Genomic DNA, 22,171 nt, shown 5'->3' with positions numbered 1-22,171 from the left:
GATACCAATATTTTTCAACTGCAGCGCGCTTGGTTTTCCTTCTCCAAGATTTAGTGCTAGCTGTATTTTATGGTTTGCTGCACAGCCATCTTCCAGAGATGCTTCTGTTTTCTTTACAGCTCATTATTGTCTTCTATTATTATTATTCCACTTTATCTTGCTCAGGGCAACCCAAAGTGACTTGGGTTAGACTAGATGACGCTTGTGGTCCCTTCCAGCTCTACAAATCTATTATTCTATGACTTAAAACCAAACAACTGATCCAGAAAAAAAGCATTTTGAGCCTCTTTAGAAGAAGCCCTCTAAAAGTGGTCTTCAAATCCATAACCTCTTAATTCCCTGTTCAGCAGTATGTCTCTTGTGTAGCGTGGCAGATATCCTTTCCTGGGAGCATGGAAAGAGAGAAGTCACCTAAATCCATCTCTCCTTATATACAGGGTTTCGGTGAGTACATGCCCTAATGGTTGGAAAGGCCCAGGTTTTCTTCAGAAAATCAGCAAAGCTGATGGGCTTGCCTTCTTCCCTTCAATAAACATTACTACGTTTCTTTCATCTCTTTTCCGTTCAAGAGAGGTCCCGTCCCAAGGCACATGCAGAACAGCAGGCCTGTTTTAGTCCAACTCACCTGCACTTCTGAAGCAGAGATAAAGACATGGCTGCCGGCCGTAATCTCTAACATTATTTGACGCTGCTCTGTTTCTGTTTGCAACTTAACAGAGAGCTCGTATTAAGTGACAGTCCAGATGATCCTACCCAGCACCGTGAAAGCCCGTATCCCTGTCCCTCATCAATCAGCAGTAGGACCGAGCACATCATCTATAATGCACAACATCTCTAAGCAAGCGTTTGTCCCCAATTCTCCATTTCCAGATTCGGCTCACTGAGCCTATCAGAACCCCTTTCTCAATGGCTGTCAGTCAAGCAGCCCCACTATTGTAAGCCCTAATGCAGCCTCAGGAGGGGTCTCCTTGCTGTGGCAGACTTAAACCCACAACAGAAAATGATTGATGGGCCTTGTGACTAAAAAGGTTAGTCACTTACACTCCAGCATTCTCTGCCCCATTGGCAGAGGCTCCACCAAGCGATGGAAACTCGTGATAATACTAACTGAACGTGAAACTTAATTGGCCATATATTTTTATTTTAAAATACAGACAGGGCTTGAAGGCAGACGAAGTGCAAGGAGGCATCCGCCATGGGAAAGTCTGCTTGGAAAAGAGGCGACACCAGCCTTAATGAGAATGGAACGCAACTCATCAGACAATCAGTCCTCCCACACCTGAGACTTCATATTTAGGCATGCAACATTAACTAGTAGGGGATAAATCAGCAGAACTAATTAAATGGAAGCATAGCATAGCAGAGAAGGCAAAGGGGGGTGGGGGTGATCCCATCACTCATTTCAAAACACAAAGGAGGGATGCAATTCCTTAGGGAGAAATTTGACACAGACCACCAGCAATAAACGTATATCTTTTAAATGCTGGATTTTTTTCTTTCTTTTCACACCCACTTATTACTTGAAACTTCACAACATATCCTATAAACAGTGTCATGCATCTCACTCCTCGGGAGATAATTGCACCAGGAGAGTGTGAATGTTGTTTCTTTAAAACAAAAAAACGAAACAAAAAACCCTCCAAGCATCTGTAAGCAAAGAAATCCGGGCTCCATTGTCTGTGCATAAACATTCCAATCTCTGATTGACATCACAGCATAAAGGCAGTATGCTGGAGGATTCTGCATGCTAAGTTACCGTAAATGCTATCGCCCTGACTACATAATATTCAGAGAAGTAGACTGGAAGTCAGTAATTAGTCTGAGCATGCTCTCTCTCCCCTTAAAAATATTTTGGTTTCCAACCATTTGCTCCAACTGGAGTACAGGATTATTGACCATTGAAGTATTTTTCTGCCTGATAACAGCAATGCCACTTACACATGGTGCAAAAGCTAAACAGAAATTTCTCCTGGGGATCCTCTTTAAAGTGCAGAAGAGCACGTGGGAGTAGAAAAGAGAAAATGTGTAGCATTTCCTGGATCAGATGCACTGCCTAGATAATTTTTCCAAATAGTGTTGTACCCAAACAGACCTAGGTTTTCTACAGCCCGGGGCAAGGTGTGCTCTGGCGAGTCCCCTTGTCTATCAGCGAAGTTCGCCAGGATTTATTTGACGGTTGCAGCAAGCTGGATCTAGCCTGCCTTTTAATTTTCCACAATGCCCCCACAAAACAGCATTGCTCTGAAACATTCTGTGCAATTTAGATGGCAGCTGCCCAGCACCACATGGACTGCTGGGCTGAAAAATAAATAAACATAGGGCCCCCCAAGTGTGGCGTCAGCCAGTATAAAGCAGGGGTTAGAGTGCTGGAGTAGGGCTTGGGAAACCTGGCAAGACCTAGGTTAAAAAACCAATCCTACCATTAAAACCATTGGGTGACCCAATCCCTATACTCTATTCCAATTTACATTAACACTGTTATGGGAATAAAATGAGATAAGCAAGGTGGCAATCAAGCCACCTTTATTTCTCTGGAGAAAAGATGGGGAAGAACAGCAGCTCAGTGAAAGAGCATCCACCTTGCATTTAGGAAGTCCCAGGTACAATTCCTAGCATCTCCAGGTGGAGGTGAGAATGTCCCCTGACTGACACCTTGGAAAGCCACTGCAGGTGTGAACAGTACTGAGCTAATTGGCCCTTTGGCCTTATTTAAGTTAAGGCAGCCTCCTATGTTAAAGGTAAAGGGACCCCTGACCATTAGGTCCAGTCGTGGCTGACTCTGGGGTTGCGGCGCTCATCTCGCTTTATTGGCCAAGGGAGCCGGTGTCCAGCTTCCGGGTCATGTGGCCAGCATGACTAAGCCGCTTCTGGCGAACCAGAGCAGCACACGGAAACACTGTTTACCTTCCCGCCGGAGCAGTGCTATTTATCTACTTGCACTTTAACGTGCTTTCAAACTGCTAGGTTGGCAGGAGCTGGGACCGAGCAATGGGAGCTCACCCCATCGCGGGGATTCGAACCACCAACCTTCTGATTGGCAAGTCCTAGGCTCTGTGGTTTAACCCACAGCGCCACCCGCGTCCCTTGCCTCCTATGTTAATATGATATAAATATATTCTACATGACTAGACACCTCTTGTGCAACCAGGGCACCTGAACAGGTACGGCTCCTGATGATGCAGCGCAATGCCCAGGTATCATATATCATGTGTACTTCCCTATGCCCTTGTGCATTCATTTCCCTATTAGTTATCTGAAAAGGGCTTGGAGGGCTCAGCAATCCCAACTACCCACTACATGCATTACCTGGTCCCCCTTGCACAAGCACTTATTTATTCAAAGGCAACCTTTTTAAAAGCTGCCATCCTCTCACTGCCCGGCTTCTAACTCCTGAAGGAAATGAAGCAACGAAACACCCCTGCAAAATCTAGGGCTTCGGTGGGGATACAAGAACGTACTGTAGTGTTTGTGTTGGCTACTTTGCCCTAGTCTACAAGTGTCCTCAGAGACACTGCAATTTGTCTTTGAGAAACAGTCAAAAGCAAGAAAAATTAAAGAGAGGCCTTGTTCTTCACACATGGCAAGTGAACGTAAGGCATTGTGCAGTGTCCAAGGATCAAGAAGAGACTACAAGTTGCCTTTCTTCCATAAGGTAAATGGAAGCATATTGACTGCAAGTGAAAAATAAGCTACTTGGAGAAAGTATAAATATATTTTTGTACAGGCAGGCATGTAATCAGGTCTCCTAGATGGAATCAGAGGAGATGCATTTCGAATGTACCCCTTTTCCATATATATTCTGATCCTACAAGAAATCAACTTTACAGCAAAAGTTACATGGAGCTATAAAACTGCCAAACCCATTTATCAAAGGAAAACTGCACAAAGAGATTACTCAGCCTGCTTGACATGCTGTGATCCATTACAATGTGTATCATGTTTACAGTGTTTCCGGTTTTTACACCACATGCAAAAGATTGCACTTCAATATGTACGCACGTGGGCATGATTGGTTTAGGCCAGTGATGTCCAAAGTCTTTAGCCTGGGTGTTATACATCTGTCTCTCCAAATAACATCGTTACAACCTCCCTTCATGTACAGCTTTTGGATCTGGACACACTACTCTCTGAAGCGCTTTACTTTGGAAGCAGCATTGTCTGCGACTTTTGGACTGCTTTCATTCCACTAGGGAAGCACACAGGGAAATTTGTGTTCTAGTACAATCCATTGACAACGCAACAACTCTAAGGACCAATGTAGGCATGGCCATGACATTAGATGCATGTCAACAACTGATGTGTATGTTCCTCCAAAATGTAAATAGCCACTAAGCAGCACCAAGATGTCAGCAGGTGGAGAGAAATAACACTTTCTCCACCACAATCTTGTCAAAAATCCCTGCCTCAAGCTGGGCTGAAAGCCCATGGGAGTTTCCCTTCCAATACAAATAGAAGCTTTTGGCATAAGTGATTAAAAAACAAAAATCTGGAACACACTAAGAAAAAGACAAACTTCACTTCTTGCACCACACTTCTGACCCTTCCAATTAATAGCTTGTGTGGAGTTAAAATGCTGTGGTGCCATTTAGTTAGTCCAAAGTGTCCCAAAACATGACAGCAGGTGCACTGACTTCTAAGTGACGAAGAGATGCTTTATTAAAGCAGATTAACTGTACAGACATGGAAAGAGACCAAAACAGTACAGAGATCTTAGAAGGCTAAGGGCTAGCAGGAACAAGCCCAGGCTAGGAAGCAGGGCCAGGGTTCACAAGTTGAAGATCAGGAACAAGCATTGCAAGACTGCACAGGAGCTGCAAAGTTGTTCCAACAAGTTTTCCCACCTATCCACCAAGCTTTTAAGCAGAGGTTGAGATGCCCAGCTACTCATGAGAATCCTCAGCTGCAAGTTTTAAACACTTTTTAGGCACCAACACTATAGAGCATACACCCAGTGAACCTGGAAAAAGCCACTTTTGACCACAGATGTCACCAAAGACTCAAGATCTTCTGGAGGAACTATGAAAAGTGCAAACCTGATGGAGTAGGACACAACCCACAAATTGCAAATACAGTGGTACCTTGGGTTAAGTACTTAATTCGTTCTGGAGCTCCGTTCTTAACCTGAAACTGTTCTTAACCTGAAGCACCACTTTAGCTAATGGGGCCTCCTGCTGCTGCCATGCCACCGCAGCACAATTTCTGTTCTCATCCTGAAGCAAAGTTCTTAACCTGATGTACTATTTCTGGGTTAGTGGAGTCTGTAACCTGAAGCATATGTAACCCGAGATACCACTGTACAGCAACCACCTATCTACTGTTCACTGGAAAGCGAAAGGTGCAATAGGTGAATATGACAAGCATTTTTTGATAATATTTCCTTACAAGTTTGCTGTGATCTGCCTGCAGAACTGGAATAATTCACTTCCATACTGACCATAAACTAGCAAGAATTAAACAAAGATCAGGCCACTCACTTTTTGGCGTTAACTTGAGTCTTAAGTGCGTGAAAATATGGAAAGAAATGCAAAGCAACTTATAGTTTAATAAAACAAACCCTTTCTTGAAAGAGAATCTTGAGTAGTTTTATTTTCCCATCAGAACCAAAATAGTAAGAAGAAACGGAAACCCCCGACCTTCAATTTAGAGATTAAAATTAGCTCCAACTAATTAATCAACCAATCCATCTTTAGACGACTAGTGTACCGACTTAAGCCTACCTACCTAATAATTGCCAATGAACAATTTTGACATTCCTTATGTTGAAAATGCTGGCGAGTTACAAACACAGAAGCTTCAGGATTGGTGTGTATGTGGTGGTGGTGAAATTCTAGTTTATCCTGCTCAATTCACATACATCGTTTCCACTGATCTCCAGTGTATGTATCAGAGAGAGAATGAAATGCCACTGTATTTGAGTTTGGGTAGCCCATTTAATTAGCAGTCCTGGAAATTTAAGTTTTAGGGTGACCATATGCCCTGTGTTATGTATCTGAAAGAGTGGTCTTTTTGAAAGATTATCCAGTCTCAGTCCAAGTTTAAATAGAAAGACAAAAAGAGTTCACCTTGTCACCAAGTTCCTTATTATGGTGAGATGCATTTCACTGAGACCCCTGGGTATAGGGCAGCATATAAATTTAGTAAATAATAAATAAATAAATAAATTATATTTGAGATTGCAGAGATCATTTCTAAACATGCATATATTCTAAACATTAGCATTTGCACATTGTTATCACTAAATCTGCATCCTGCTTTATCATCTTTTTTGTCACCCTAGACTCACAGAGCTGGAAGGGATCCCGAGGATCATCTAGTCCAGCGGTTCTCAACCTGTGGGTCCCCAGATGTTGTTGGACTACAACTCCCATCATCCCTGAGTTCTGGCCTTGCTAGCTAGGGGTGATGGGAGTTGTAGTTCAACAACATCTGGGGACCCACAGGTTGAGAAAGGCTGGTCTAGTCCGACTCCCTGCAATGCAGGAATATTCAGCTGCATAGGGATTGAACCTGCAACCATGGCATTATCAGCACCAGGCTCTAACCAGGCTGACCCTGGTAAGATATATAATAAGAAGTCACATGAAATTTAATGTAGAATTTTGGTCAAAAACAAATTAAAAGTTAAGGTGATTTTTCCTCTAAAAGCATATGACAGTTGAAAAATGGTAGTTTTTGCACATACTCAATTTCAGGGTTTTATTAAGAGTCCCTGGAAAAAAGTGTTTAAAAGTAGGCAACAATATTTTTCAAACGCTGCACTTATATTGCAGGAAAACAAGCATAACAATCATTTCAGAAAATCAGGGCTAGCAGTCCAGTTTCCTATGGGAAAGCAAGCCTCTCAGCATGGAAAATGCATTTACAGTACAGCAAGCCGAGAACAGCAGGATCTACTGCCTCCTCTTAAAGGTTAATCCATTAATCTTAGTTGTAAAGCACTGGATTTATACTGAATATAAAGAATGCCATTAAATATCTAGGCCTAGCATTTATCTGTCTGATCTACAACATATTTATCAGTCAATCAGAATTATTTGCTCACCTCTAAATATAATCTGCCTGCAATTATGATGTTTAACCCATGCTGGGGGATAAATTATCATACCCACCAACTATAATTTAGTCTAACTGCAGGCATAGGGATTTGTAACCTCATAAAAAGTACGTTGTAATTTAACAAACAAAGTACAATCAGGGGATTTCTGCATAAACTTTTATGCAAGCATACATTCCTGCATAGGCCCAAAAATGTAACACACGTTTTAATGCACCATAACAGTTGTGTATATGCTAAGCAGCAACTTAAACTAGTCAAAAACTGCCAATTGTTTTAAAATTGAAGGAAACTTGTTCATTCCATTGGGCTGGTTTTGCCCATGTCTTCATTCCCAACCAGCTCCTGGGAAATATTCATAGGAGTAAAGAAATTACTTACTCACAAATTTAGGCTCGGATCCAAAGAACCATGAACGGAAGGAGAAAATGAATTAGTGTTGTTCCAGCAACTAAAGGACAGTAGGGGCTGCATTACAGTATAGGAAACCAAATAAGGAAATTGTGGCCTGCCATGTGTAGCTTATTGGACTTGAAAATAAGCTCTTACAATGTCTTACAAAGGACTTTGCACAAACAGGGAGCTTCCTCTAGATTTGGAATGCTTTTCCTCACACAACATCTTCCACTTGGAAACAGTCCTTCCATGAATAAGAGAGCCTTTCTACTAACAGAAGGGCACGTACCTTCAGATTAAGTCCACATAATTGTGAAGGTGGCAGCCACAGTTTAAGCAAGGCGTAATTTCCACAGCGACAGAAATTCTTTTGCCGATCACTGTGATCATGGGAATTGCTGCAGGCATTCTCCTCCTCACGTGGTGTCATGAACCAGGGCTCTGACTCCTCACTCTCAGGAGAAGAGGCCATAAATACAGAGGCCTTAATGGACTGGGAGACAGATTGGCCCTCAGAATCAGCCATCAATTTCTATGCCTCATTGGGTGTTCCCTCACCAAAAGAGCCCATGATGCCAGTACATCTCTAGTCTGAAGACTTCCAGAGACAATGGAGTGGAGGCAAGATAGAAGGAGAGGCTCTGTCTAAGTTTGCTGGTTGCTACAGCAGCATGTAGCAGGGTGGTGCTGTGGGTAAAACCTCAGTGCCTAGGACTTGCTGATCGTAAGGTCGGCGGTTCGAATCCCCGCGGCGGGGTGAGCTCCCGTCGTTCAGTCCCAGCTCCTGCCCACCTAGCAGTTCGAAAGCACCCTAAGTGCAAGTAGATAAATAGGTACCGCTTTATAGCGGGGAGGTAAACGGCGTTTCCGTGTGTGGCGCTGGTGCTGGCTCGCCAGCTGCAGCTTCGTCACGCTGGCCACGTGACCCGGAAGTGTCTTCGGACGGCCTCTTGAGCGAGATGAGCGCGCAACCCTAGAGTCGGTCACGACTGGCCCGTACGGGCAGGGGTACCTTTACCTTTACCTTTACAGCAGCATGTAAGCCTGTCTTGTCTTCCAGCCTACACTCTACTCAGAGCTATCCAGGGTCCTGCCCACTTTGCTTATTTGCCTTGCTGGACTCTGTATTGCCTGACTATGCTTATCTGGACCTCCAATCTGCTTTGTTTGAGTGGAACCAGGTCAATTGGCCCTCCTGGACCCTCCTCTGATGATCTCACAAGCACCCCTCCCTGTGAGTGGCAGTAAAAACACAACAATAATAAATTATATGACCAACCATTTGCTGCCCTTTCATGGCACTCAAAGTGTCCACTTCACTCTGACAAATGGCAGTGATGTAGATTTCCTTAAGAATTTTAGAATAGGAATATTTTCTGGATTTCCCCCTGGGAAAATTGCAATAATTTTTAGTTTTCATCAGGTCCCCCCCCCCCCGAAATGGCCTAGAAAGTTATCTAATTTAGCGTGTTTATTTGCATTTCGTGAACAAAGCTACAAATTTAAAACAGCCAAGCTTGCATAATATCATATTTGCAGTTTGGCTTTCATGCATTGTTACTAATGACCTTACAAAATGGGGGGGGGGATATTGGGGAAAATTGCCCCACACATCACTGCCCAAGAGTAGGTATGACTGGAGCTGGAGATAATAAAAATTACTGTAAGGCAAGGGTTTCTTAAATTTTTTTTTAAGTGTTTAAGTGTTGTTAAGATTATTGCACCTGATCTCCAAATTTCCAAAAGACCTAGAAGTACATAATTTTCAACCATGATGACTAAAATTGTACCTATAAATCAAATCTGGACTGTACCTTATTTCTGCATGGGAGCAAAGAAATATTCAAAGTGGCTGGATTAAGACCACTTTTCTGTGCCAGTTAGTTTATAGGCCTCATCAAGAGTTTAAGTGTAACAAGCTTTAGGTTTATATCAACCATATGTGACATGAAATAATCCAAGAGAAAGTTCTAATACATCTTTCAGCAGAAAGGAGAGCTTTTACAAACAACTCTGATGTGAGCTTTTAACACACTTTTCCTAACTTTGTTTTCTCGCTGTCCAATTTGCTTTGTTTTAGAGGTTCATATTTCAACTCGCTGAGAATTGCACTTGCCACACAAAAGGATGTTGATATAATTAAGCCAGATGACGTGCCCCACAAGTAAAATCAGCCATTCATGAAAGCTGGTCACCAGAGGCCATTTCAAACAATGCATATTTCAGGGTAATCTAAAGTAATCCCTTCTCTCTGCTGATTTGGTTTCCAGGCAGTCTTAAGCACATGTGTGCTTGCAAACAGGAGGTTTATTAAAACCTGATGTTATATTGGAGATTATTAAGGCAGTGTGCTCGTGATTGAATTCAGTGTCTATTGTCCTTCAGAGCTAAAATATCAGTTATGGATATGCTTATTAAAATGGAGATGTGTCATGATACATCCAGTGAGTTCTTGTTAACTCATTAGGAAAAGTAACCCAGGATTCTAACTTTCAACTTTTTGGAAAAAGAAGTTAGTCTTGGCCCAATTTTAGCAGCTACCAGGAAATACATGACAAAACTCTTCAGATCTTTCCCAGCCATAAACAATGACCTTTGTGTTTACTGGAATTTAGGCTATTTTCACATCCTCTTTATAAACTGCATAGTTTTGCTGGGCCTCTGCTCAGCTGTGTAATACATCATTTAAAAATGGACCGTAAAAATTACCTATCTAGAATTCAATGACTCAGGAGAGTGTCTCAAAGTCAGGATTATCAAAGCTTCAAGAAACATAGACATCATTTTTATATTTGAGCCAGAATCTTAGACATTATAAAATGTTGTTATCCCTTTTTTTATCCATTTGTCCCCAGAATAGTTCGTAAGTCTCCAAAAGAACAGTCCCATTTTCTATACCTCTATATATTATTTTAAAACTCTCCTGGATCTTTGACGGACCCTAATGGTCCATCAAATTCTTGGAAGAACATTTTTGTGACCTGTAATTGACCTGGTACAACAAACCCAAGAATGCTGCCTCCACAATGCTCGTGATCCTGTGCCAGGAGAAATAGCAGCATTCCAGAATCTGCATACCAGAATAATCAGACCAGGTGAAAAAACATCATGTTGGTCATTTAAAATGCTTCAATAGATACAGCTTGTAAATACAGGTGCAGCTTAACTTACATTTGGGTCTGATCCTGCAAGAACTTAGACAAACAACCACCTAAGATCATTAGCCTGCCCAGAGAGATCACAGCTACACACCTGTTTCAATTTAAGCAGTTTGTCAGAGCATGTAAGTTATTGATCCTAAGGCTTTTGGGGGCTGGAAATAAATGATTAGGATGGAAACCATGCCCTTCCAGCTTCAATAGATTATGCCAGCGTTGCCAGCACAAATAGTTGGGATCAGAGTGCCAATCTATAATCTTCAAGCATAAAAAAGAATTACACGCACAAACTATATATTTCAAATATGGTGTGTGCGTGTGTGTGTGTGTACATGCCTCATCCTAATTCTAACATTTTTAACTCTGCTGAATTTTAGGTAGAAGTCTTTCCCATCCCAGTCACTGGAGATCCATTTTAAAAGGTGGTGACAAGGACCCTCTGCAAGCAAAGTAGAGATGCTTTACCACTGAACTAAGCTAATGGTTAGGTAAAGGTAAAGGGACCCCTGACCATTAGGTCCAGTTGTGGCAGACTCTGGGGTTGCGGTGCTCATCTCGCTTTATTGGCCAAGGGAGCCGGCGTACAGTTTCAGGTCATGTGGCCAGCATGACTAAGCCGCTTCTGGCAAAACCAGAGCAGCGCATGGAAACGCCGTTTACCTTCCCACCGGAGCGGTACCTATTTATCTACTTGCACTTTGATGTGCTTTCAAACTGCTAGGTTCGCAGGAGCAGGGACCAAGCAACGGGAGCTCACCCCGTCGCGGGGATTCGAACCGCCGACCTTCTGATCAGCAAGCCCTAGGCTCTGTGGTTTAGACCACAGCACCATCCGCGTCCCTAATGGTTACATTTTATTAATTTACATTTCTAAAACGTCTGTCTACCCCTTCAACCTTCAAGCAAGTAAGTGCTCAGGGTGGCTTACTAATAAATATGTTATAAACCAAAACAGAATAAAAACAAAACATTTAAATGTATGACTTAACCCAATAGTTTTTGTTCTCTACCATATGCATCTATTGAAGTTCAGGCTGTTAAGGGTTCTCTATGATATTGATTTCCAGGCCCAATTTTTCTATAATATGGATTGGAAAACTGTTTTAGCACTGGGCGTGGGGGATTGGAAGCTTGAATTTGTTTTATTCTGGATTGTTTTATTTGATGTTTTAATGTGTGGTAAACTGCTTAGAGATTTCCCCCCCTTTAAAATATAAAGCGGTATAGAACTGAAATTATTATTAATAAGTAATAATAATAATAATCCCACCACAAAAAATGCCTAGACATTCCGTTGTGGCAACTGTAACCTAGGTTTAAGGTGCCATTTGGCAATTAGCTTATATATCTGAGTTTCTAACACTGCTCAAAGCCGATGGCCAATCAAGACAGCCAGCACTGGGTTGCTCAGATCACCAGTCTAAGCATTAGATCAGGAGTCAGCAACCTTTTTCAGCCGTGGGCCGGTCCACCGTCCCTCAGACCATGTGGTAGGCCGGACTATATTTTGAAAAAAGAAAACGAACAAATTCCTATGCCCCACAAATAACCCAGAGATGCATTTTAAAGAAAAGCACACATTCTACTCATGTAAAAACACCAGGCAGGCCCCACAAATAACCCAGAGATGCATTTTAAATAAAAGGACACATTCTACTCATGTAAAAACACACAGATTCCTAGGCTGTCTGTGGGCCGGATTTAGAAGGCAATTGGGCCTTAGGTTGCCCACCCCTACATTAGACAGCTTCTTATATATGTTTACCTGCTATAATGACATTAAAGATTCAGCACATTAAGAGTTGGTGGAAGAAGACTGGAAGAAATTTAAAGACTACCTTCAGAAATACTGTAAAATTAATGAATGCTAAAATGATGTTGGATTGAAAATAAGTGGCATTAGCAACAAAGTTAACAAGAGTATGCAAAATTGAATTGATAATGGATGAAAATATAGAGTTATAATATGTTAAGATACAGAGTTAAGATAAACGAAAGAGGGTAAGGATTTGCTGGTTTGATTACTTAAATGGGAATACAAAAAGGGGAGGTGTGAGGAGGCCAAGGAAATAAGATAATGAGTTAGGGTTACAAAAAAATGGATTTGTTTTTATTCTTCTTTTTTCTTTTTCATGTATTTTTCTATGGTGTTTTTTTTTGTATTTCTTTCTTTTTATATGACCTTTTTAAATTTATGTTTTTGTAAAACTTCAATAAATATCTTTAAATAAAGATTCAGCACATTAGACTGCCTCCTAGCATTTTATGTTAAGACTTAGTGCACTATCACAGCAGCAGATGTATTCCCCACCCCTGCTGCCTCCAGAATGAACATCATGCCCACAGCACGCACTGAAAGTTCTCAAATCCCAGCCCCCAAAATGCTCATGGCTTCCTGCCATGTTTCGAACCCATTTCCTTTGTTCCTAATTCAATACATGAACTGGCTTATGCACTTCAAAAATGTTTTGTTTATGTAGTCACATTTGCCATTATCGCAGGCTTTTAAATGCACATACTTCGCGTAATGACCATAAACTTAAGATCTGACTTCTTTTAAGATAGATGGAAGGGAAACGAAACATCTTGCCCATCTGACTAAGCCATGGTATTTATTATTATGCTCTATGAAGTATTTTAATATGAGTGACTACAGAAGCAATGTGGTCTATCGCACAGTACACTGCTTGCTAATTATGCATGACATCAATTTTTGAAAGTATTACACACTGACCTCTGAAAGGCTGAATTAATTTTACAATCAGGCTTGGATATCAGATTGCTGAAATGGTATTTAGCTTTTATTACTGCTCTGGCTCTTTATTCTCGGTCTCTCTGAAAGGAAAACAAATTCTCATGGAAAAAGGCTCTTCGTCACTCCAAAACAACAGGACTCGGTTGGCATGTAAACGCTCCGCCATCATTTTCCACCTGTCAGTCACTGATATAGAACAGATACAGGCCAAGCCAAAAGATGCTGTCTGACAAGAAGAGTTCCTAAGGCTTCTTTCAAGAGTGATGCATGCATTTTGTCTAACAACCTTTTTAAAGGGGCTTTTGAATATGGCACAGACGATAATGAGAAGCAGCCATTTTCATTCAAAACGATACCCCCATCATTTGAATGCAATTAGAATGACTTGGTTGGCATGCATTTTACTGTGCCATCGTACATTGGCAGTCTGGAAAATAAGCATTATCTGCACTTGTTGCCTTTTTTCTGTTACAGAGTGATGTAGCACCTGAGCCACAGAAATCCCGTGAGTGCAACACTTCCACGAGTGTGTGAGCATGAACATTTAAAAGTATATAATGCAAGCCAGCATGACGCCACATTAAATACACAGACACGGTCAGTGTTCAAGCATCATTCCACTGTACCAGGTACAAACTTATTAACACAGAGCCTCTGCCCTTACGAAATTGCTTCACATAGATATCTTCCAGACATGATCTACAATTTAGCCTCACCTGCTTCCCTCATAGTAATGGGCTCACCATATCTCCTTGGATTCTTTGGCTTTGGTAAAGTGGATGGCATGTGTGCTGTCAGTGAAAGGATTTGCACTTGAACAATTGAACCTCCCTCCCCCCATGTGCCCCACACTTTCTCCAAATCTTCTCTGGAGAGTTGGGAAAATACCTATAACTGATTAGGGGGACACCAGGGGAGAGAGAGAGAGAAGAAACTGTCATTGAACAAGTGCCAATTCTTGCTCTGATGCAAAGCACCTATGGGATATTGCCCTGTGCTTCCTCGTCACTCTTGGGCACAGTAATTAAAATAGCTGATTTGTGGTAGTCCTACAACAGTGACCTCATTTTCTTAAAAAGACAAAAGCCATGTAACATGGCATTTCCATTTTGGCTGGTCTTCCAGGAGGTCTATTCTGGAGCAGAGGGCCAGTCTGTATGAAAGAAAAGAGGCAACAACTGCCAGAGTTTATTTATTTCTCTTTAGACTGTAAAGGGCTGGTGGTAGTAGGTTCTCAAATCAGGGAGTGGGAATGAGACTAAAGCATCCCTGCTACTGTTTGCCAGAAGAGGAAGTCTGCTGCACCTGGGCACCAACAATTCAGCTGGTTGAAAAAGGTACTGCATTTGCTGAGCGATTGACACAAGAGGTCAAATTCTATAGACGCTGGCACCATTGTGATTCATTTATTTTATGCTTTTGGCCCAAAGGCACAGTAATAGGCAAATGGCATATTAAAAACAAAATATACAGTACAGTAAAATAGATGGGTCATTGGCCTGGTCCAGCAGGTTCTTGTCACGTTCTTAAAACCCTTCTAGACACATGCTCCTTAAGAGGACAAGCTCTTTGCCTCCCTCCTCTTCTCAACCTCAAATCCCAACTACAAACTGGAAAATAGGTAGGCCTATCACCAGTTAAGGTAAGCTGGAACTCCTACAATTAATCAATTAAATCTGCATTTAAAAAAAATATATACAGCAGTAATTTTAATTTTAAAAATACATCTGGTATCACAGCAATAATTATACCACCTGCAGTTTCTATAAAAAGTTCTATTAAAAATTATATTAGAAGTTAAAACATCTGCTGTTGCCTGATTAATGGAGGCCACTTTTGTAGATAGTCAAGCAAAATGCTGTTAATTCATTAGATCAATCAAGTAAACACTGCAGCCCTAAAGGTAACAATGAACTTATTCATGGGGTTGCTGTGAAAACAAACATGATCAGGACTAAACAATTCATTGTGCATTTAAATGATTGCGCTATACAAATTATCAGCATCTTACGTCTATGGCAGAGGGTGTGTGTTTGTGTGCATGAATGAATGAATGAATGAATGAGAGAGAGAGATAGAAGCATATGTCTCAGCAATGATGCAGTTGGGTAATTTTAGACTTAAGAACCGATAAAGAGCCAGCTGGATCAGGTCCATCTGGTCCAGCATTCTGTTTTCACAGTGCCCAACCAGATGCCTATGGGAAGCCTGACAGTGGCATTCTCCCTGCTTGTGACTTAATGCTCTTATGGAGGGTGGAGGTATAAAAGTTTTTTATTTCACTTGCTGCATAATGTAGCCAGTGCTGAGTTAGCTCTGCTGCTGGGCTTGGGGAACCTGTTCATTCTGCTGACTGGAAGCCTGGGTATCTGTCTCAAAGTCCTGCCCATATGACAACAGTGTGTGGAAGCACTAGCATTCCAATTATACAAGGTGTATAGGTGTGTGTGTGTTATGAGAGGGAGAGAAATAGACCACTCCACTTACCTATTGGTGGTCCTCTGAAATACTGTTTTTAGAGAGCTAATGGGATGCATGACTTGACTCTAAAGGTGGAGGAAGAGGTAGGAATGAACTTCTGCAGTTCATTGATTTGGCAGTGTGCGCTAAGATATTTATAAAAGCACCACTGAGACCATACCCATAGGCTTACAAATCACATTCCCTCTCTCTTTCTCACACACCCTAAAAACCATGATGCCCCTTTCCTTGACTCTTCCTGCCTAGTTATCAGCTTTTGTAAGCTTTCACAACATAACCATTTCTTGAAACTTCCCTGAATCCCTCTCAGTCTCTCACCCTATTGTATGGCAATGGATACCTCTTCTAATCACTACCCATTCATTTCGGCTCCCGAATTGATCTTTTACCGAGGACTTTGACACCTAATTATATTTATAAATAGTCCAGCTTGTGCTTTCATAATGAACTCAAGGCATTTTAATGCAAGGTACTCAGAGCAATTAAACATTTCATACCACCCTGCTTCCTTCTTCCAACAAGAGGACATTACAGCAGCAGCCCAAATCCTTCTGCAATAAGAAGAGCACTTTTAACAACTGAATGTCCCTTGCAGCCTCCTCTGCTTATGATCTCTACTGCCAAGGCAATAAGGCCAGCTTCCTATATGTGAAATCGCTTTCCTTTGTCCCTTGCTGCTGATGTAGTAAAAATAATTGCAGGATTAGGAAGGAAGCAATCTAGTTGTCCAGTGGTTTTTGGTCTTCACTTAATGTCTTTGATGTTTAACCTCCTGCTATAAGTAGGTGTCTTTCAGATAGACAATTAGTCACGTTCTGGCTCTGACAAAGCCAGCGACAGAAATCCCCTGTTCACCAAGATTTTATTTCTAAGAATGATTTAGCTACGCTAACTGTGTGCTACAAGTTCAGGTGTCAAGCACTTCATATCCCCAGTATCACTGGAGGAAATTAAGCATTTCTAGTTGCTGTAAGCAAAAATAGGAAATTGTCCTCTGAGATACTGTCTTCGGTAAGGAGGCTAAAACACCTTAAACTGTAATTAACTTGACAAAACATTATCTAAAGCATAATAGTTAATCCATGAAATTTGGGCTTCATTTTTAACCCAGAACTCTCAAGGACTCTACATAGCGAAAGGATTTTTAGAATGCTGTAGTACTTAAAAAGTGCTTGAGAGGAATGTAAATTTAGTCTTAATGATTAACATTCAAACTAATGTTTTTATCCTGTAGATGGAAGAAGGCACAGTGGTACACAGAGTGGATTCTGCTACCCTGCAGCAACTATGTTTGTCTTGACAATAAAGATAGCTTTCATTTTGCTACACTGGCTGCCATTTGCTACAATATTCTAGCACTTTTCAGACATATTGTGTGATGCTCAAAATGCCTTCAGGAAGCTGCAAAGATGATAGTCATCCTTAGTGTGCATTTTACCTTCTTCCATTTCTGCCAAATTGTATACATACTATGCAACAGGTTGGCATGAACCAGCTGGCGTAAACAGACACTGCCGAACAACACCCATCAACACTGGTTGTAGCCGACACAGTAGCAATGTGAACTGAGGCTCCATTGACATGACACCGTACTGCATGTGAAACACTAGTACAACACTTCTTCTCATCCATCATGGCACCTTCAAAAACCATAAGCCAGATCTTAGCACTATTCCGTTGTTTTTACACACATTTTGAGGCTGCACAAAGTAGCCGTGACTCTGGTGTCAGGTTTTCCAACCAGCTCCTTCTCCTCCTGTCCTATGTACAATGCAAGTATCTGCAAGGATGCGACTTTTGCACACACACAGCTTTGTGTGTGAAAGCTTCCATGCAATCTGGAACCCCCTATTGGTTAGGGTTCCAGATCAGGTGCGGGCCTTTACATATACAGCCGAACATGCAAATGCCACCTCCCTGCAGTCATTCCAGCTGCGGTTGCAGGCACCAGTCAGCATGCACAACCAAAGGGGTTTCGCTACTTTGCACTGCCCTGCTTTCCACTCATGTATTGGTCTGACAAGGGACGCAGGTGGCGCTGTGGGTTAAATCACAGAGCCTAGGGCTTGCCGATCAGAAGGTTGGCGGTTCGAATCCCCGTGATGGGGTGAGCTCCTGTTGCTCAGTCCCTGCTCCTGCCAACCTAGCAGTTCCAAAGCACGTCAAAGTGCAAGTAGATAAATAGGTACCGCTCTGGTGGAAAGATAAACGGCATTTCCGTGCGCTGCTCTGGTTCGCCAGAAGCGGCTTAGTCATGCTGGCCACATGACCCGGAAGCTGTACGCCGGCTCCCTTGGCCAATAAAGCGAGATGAGCGCCACAACCCCAGAGTCGGTCATGACTGGACCTAATGGTCAGGGGTCCCTTTACCTTTACCTATTGGTCTGACACTATGAGTAAAAGCTTATGAATAAGGACTGTGTATGCTTCTCTTCTGATAGCAAGCCTGTAATGAAGACTACATTTTTTATTAGAAGCAAGGGGAAACCTTATACCCTTGCCAGCTTTCATGGTATTACTGTAAGTACCTTGCAGCCAAAAAGATTGAGCATGCTGATATAAAACTTTAGAAATGATAAATTAAGTAGGGGGGGAGAGATGATCTCCACATTATTGGAGCTTGGAACTATTATTTGTCAGAAATAGTATTTAGCTCAGAATGCAAAATTGCTATTTTTATGGTGAATGAAAGATGCAATAATTGTAATGTTAAAACCTGTTTTTATACCTGTATATTCTACTGTTGCGGGATGGAGGGTGCATAAGAAATATTATAAAATAAGCAAATAACGTTTTAGGAGCTGGCATCCCTGTGTCATATTCAGTAGCAAGGAATTCACTGTGGACATCCCTGCCTCCAAGCTTCCTATATAAAAAAAGGCCTGATTCAGGTTTGTTTTGTAGAACTTAACCCTGTTAAATAGGTCTGTTTAGAAACCACCCCTTTGCATAACTTGAATGGTTTAATTTTTACAGGCAAAACAACCCCAAATTTTAGGAGAACAGAGACAGTCCCATGATAGCACACAGCTGAAATATGGCTAAGTGTATACCATGATGTTAATGAATCTACATCTAACTTTATTTAGGGGGAGGGAAGTATATAGTTTCTATATGAGCAAACAATAACATATTAATTCTTTTGTAAAGAGTGGTACACATGATCAGCCATACATATGGAAAACAGTTAACATATCCATTGAAACGTAAAAAAGGTGAAACACCAGTTTAGAAAAAAAAGCAAGGGAACACAGCACATGATTCTTTCTCCAAAACAAGAGGAAATTTGAGTAGCTGGTGACTCTAAATATCAATATGCAATGCATTTCTGTATTGTGATACAAGCAGGTTATATTGCACTAGAATAAATGAATATATACGTATTTCTCCCCCTCCTCCTGAATGCCATGCCCTTTTGTGTGTAAACCTCTCTTTCAGAATCCTGGGAAAAAGAAATCAGCAATTATCCTCTCAAAGGTCACTTGGCAACTCAAACACCAAACCTCAGCCCAGTATTGGCTGCTTCAAACTCTGCGCAAGTCAGGCCACAACCATTTTCTCCCCTTCCTGTGACTCGTGTTGGTTTTATTTAATCAGCTTATGAGACCTCCCCGAGTTTTCCTGTGATGCACTATGCTAAACATCAAAAAGGTTTCTCCACCGCTGTTTTGTTTATAAAGGGAAAATAAAAGAATAGCCGTTTAATCATGCTGTGCAACAGCTCCAGTCTGAGCATTTTAAGACCCATAATCCCTTTTCCCCTCAACCCTCCCAGAAGAAAGTGTTAAATTATAAACACATGAGCCCCATTCTGCCCCCACTGAAAAACAGCAGGAAACTCCCGGTTCTTTTCAACAGGAACCTTAAAAGAATTACTGTAATCATGGAACATACAACAAGCCTTGGATTTTTATGATTCAGAAATAACACTTCGGAAGAATGGGAGAGTTTGCTTATGGGACTAGAAGGAGCAGTTCCTTAAAACCACCTCGACTACAGGCATGATTTGGATCACATGACCAACTACACTTACGCATCTTTGTGAATCAAGAAATGCAAAACTGCAAAGTTATTTTTTGAAACAGAGAGCTACATTAAGTAAGTATGCAAGTAGACCACAGCCGTAACATTTTCAGGAAGGGAGTTTGAACAACTGAGGCAAAACATAATGATGAGAGATGAACTCTTAAGGCCTCATCAACAAATTAAAAATAAACAAATTGCCAGGTGATCTTGAACAACTCAAATGTGAAGTGCTGATCTTCATAACAAAAATGTGTAACTTGCCCCTAAAATCAGCTTCCATACCTGATGGCTGGAAAGCTGCCAATGTAACAACAATTTTTTAAGAAGAAATCCAAGTGGGGTTGCAGGAAATTACAAGTGAGTTAGTTTAAAGTTATTTTTTCCCCAGTTGAAGTTGGTCAAAGGCAACATTAAAGATAAATAATCAAGCATATATTCTTCTATATTATGGAATAAGTCTCTACTTACCGTATTTTTCGCACCATAGGGCGCACCGGACCATAGGGCGCACCCAGTTTTTTTGGGGGGAAATAAAGGGGAAAAATTATTTTCCCCCCAGGCGCGGGGCTGGGGCGGGGGAAGCTCGAGCTTCCCCCGACCCCAGCCCCCAAACAGGCAGCTCTCTGCAAGCCGTGGGAGCGCTCCCACTGCTTGCGGAGAGGTCCGCGAAGCCTGGGCGCGCTGATCTCAGCGCGCGCAGGCTTCGGCATGCTGGCAACTCTCCGCAAGCAGCGGGAGAGCTCCCGCTGTTTGCGGAGAGGTCCGCGAAGCCTGGGCGCGCTGATCTCAGCGCGCGCAGGCTTCGGCATGCTGGCAACTCTCCGCAAGCAGCGGGAGCGCTCCCGCTGTTTGCGGAGAGGTCCGCGAAGCCTGGGCGCGCTGATCTCAGCGTGCGCAGGCTTCGGCATGCTGGCAACTCTCCGCAAGCAGCGGGAGCGCTCCCGCTGTTTGCGGAGAGGTCCGCGAAGCCTGGGCGCGCTGATCTCAGCGCCCGCAGGCTTCGGCATGCTGGCAACTCTCCGCAAGCAGCGGGAGCGCTCCCGCTGCTTGCGGAGAGGTCCGCGAAGCCTGGGCACGCTGATCTCAGCGCGCGCAGGCTTCGGCATGCTGGCAACTCTCCGCAAGCAGCGGGAGCGCTCCCGCTGCTTGCGGAGAGGTCCGCGAAGCCTGGACGCGCTGAGTTCAGCGCGCGCAGGCTTCGGCATGCAGGCAAGTCTCCGCAAGCAGCGGGAGCCCAGCGCTGGGCTCCCGCTGCTTGCAGAGAGGTGTGCGAAGCCTGGAGAGCATGAGGGGTCGGTGCGCACCGACCTCTCTCACTCTCCAGGCTTCAGCGAAAGCCTGCATTCGCACCATAGGACGCACACACATTTCCCCTTCATTTTTGGAGGGGAAAAAGTGCGTCCTATGGTGCGAAAAATACGGTAATCAACATCAAAGTAAGTCCTGTCACACTAAACTTTTTGAGCATTAATAGGCATGTGGGTGGGGTGATCTCGTAGATAGTGGATACTTGGGTGCTTCAAAAAGCTTTTGACAAATTTCCTCACCAAACTATGCTGGAATGGGATAAGCTAGGGATCTTTGAAAAACCGCAGCATTCAAGAAAAAGAATATAGGCTGCAGTCCTACATCTATTTACCTAAGGAGCAAGCCTACTGAACTCAATGGGATTTTACTTCCAGCTGTAGGATTGTGCTGCTCATTTTGCTACCAGTCAGGGAAGTCCAGTACTCGATGGAGATATGATATACAAATTTTAAACATTTTATTGGAAACACCAAACCACTTAATTTTACTGAATTAAGACCATCCCACTAATTTTGCAGAAAATTCTGAATTTTAATGAAAAGAGTTCACTCTTCTGCACAGACACAAAATGACCGCTCTTTACATTTTATGATCAATAAGGAGCAGACTACTTAGGCAGTTAAAATAAGTTCAATATTCCAGACTGTCTAGTAAAAGGTACATGAATTCCAGGGGGAGTGTCCCAGCTCAATGAAGCTATAGACTGCACTCTAGTAGAGGTTTTGTAATTCTCTCAGCTGCAAACTTAAGAGGCACACAGCCTCTCTTCTCAGGCAGACACTGCAGCATGCCAGCTTCACTGAATGCATGCTAAAGAGGACCCTCACCCACTCAGACACAGAAGCAGCCTGTCCTTACTTGCACCTTCTAATACCTGAAAACATGTAACCTTTGCTGCTGTTGAATAGTGCTGTCTAGCCCAGAGGCACGTTAAATGAGCTTCCTTCAGATGCATTTTGACACTGCCATTAATCTATAGCTTGTGAATTTAGC

General features: G+C 42.5%; 1 protein-coding gene across 10 annotated transcripts in view; it reads right to left on the bottom strand.

The window, feature by feature from the left end:
- SULF1 (sulfatase 1) overlaps positions 1 to 22,171 on the bottom strand; it is a 115,283-nt gene that overhangs the window by 50,507 nt on the left and 42,605 nt on the right. The gene's annotated exons all lie outside the window — the stretch shown is intronic.

Source organism: Podarcis filfolensis, assembly GCF_964270895.1.
Source record: "Podarcis filfolensis genome assembly, chromosome: 7".
NCBI lineage: Eukaryota > Metazoa > Chordata > Lepidosauria > Squamata > Lacertidae > Podarcis > Podarcis filfolensis.
Note: the sequence above shows the minus strand (reverse complement) of the source record. Positions and strands in the feature narration are given on the sequence as shown.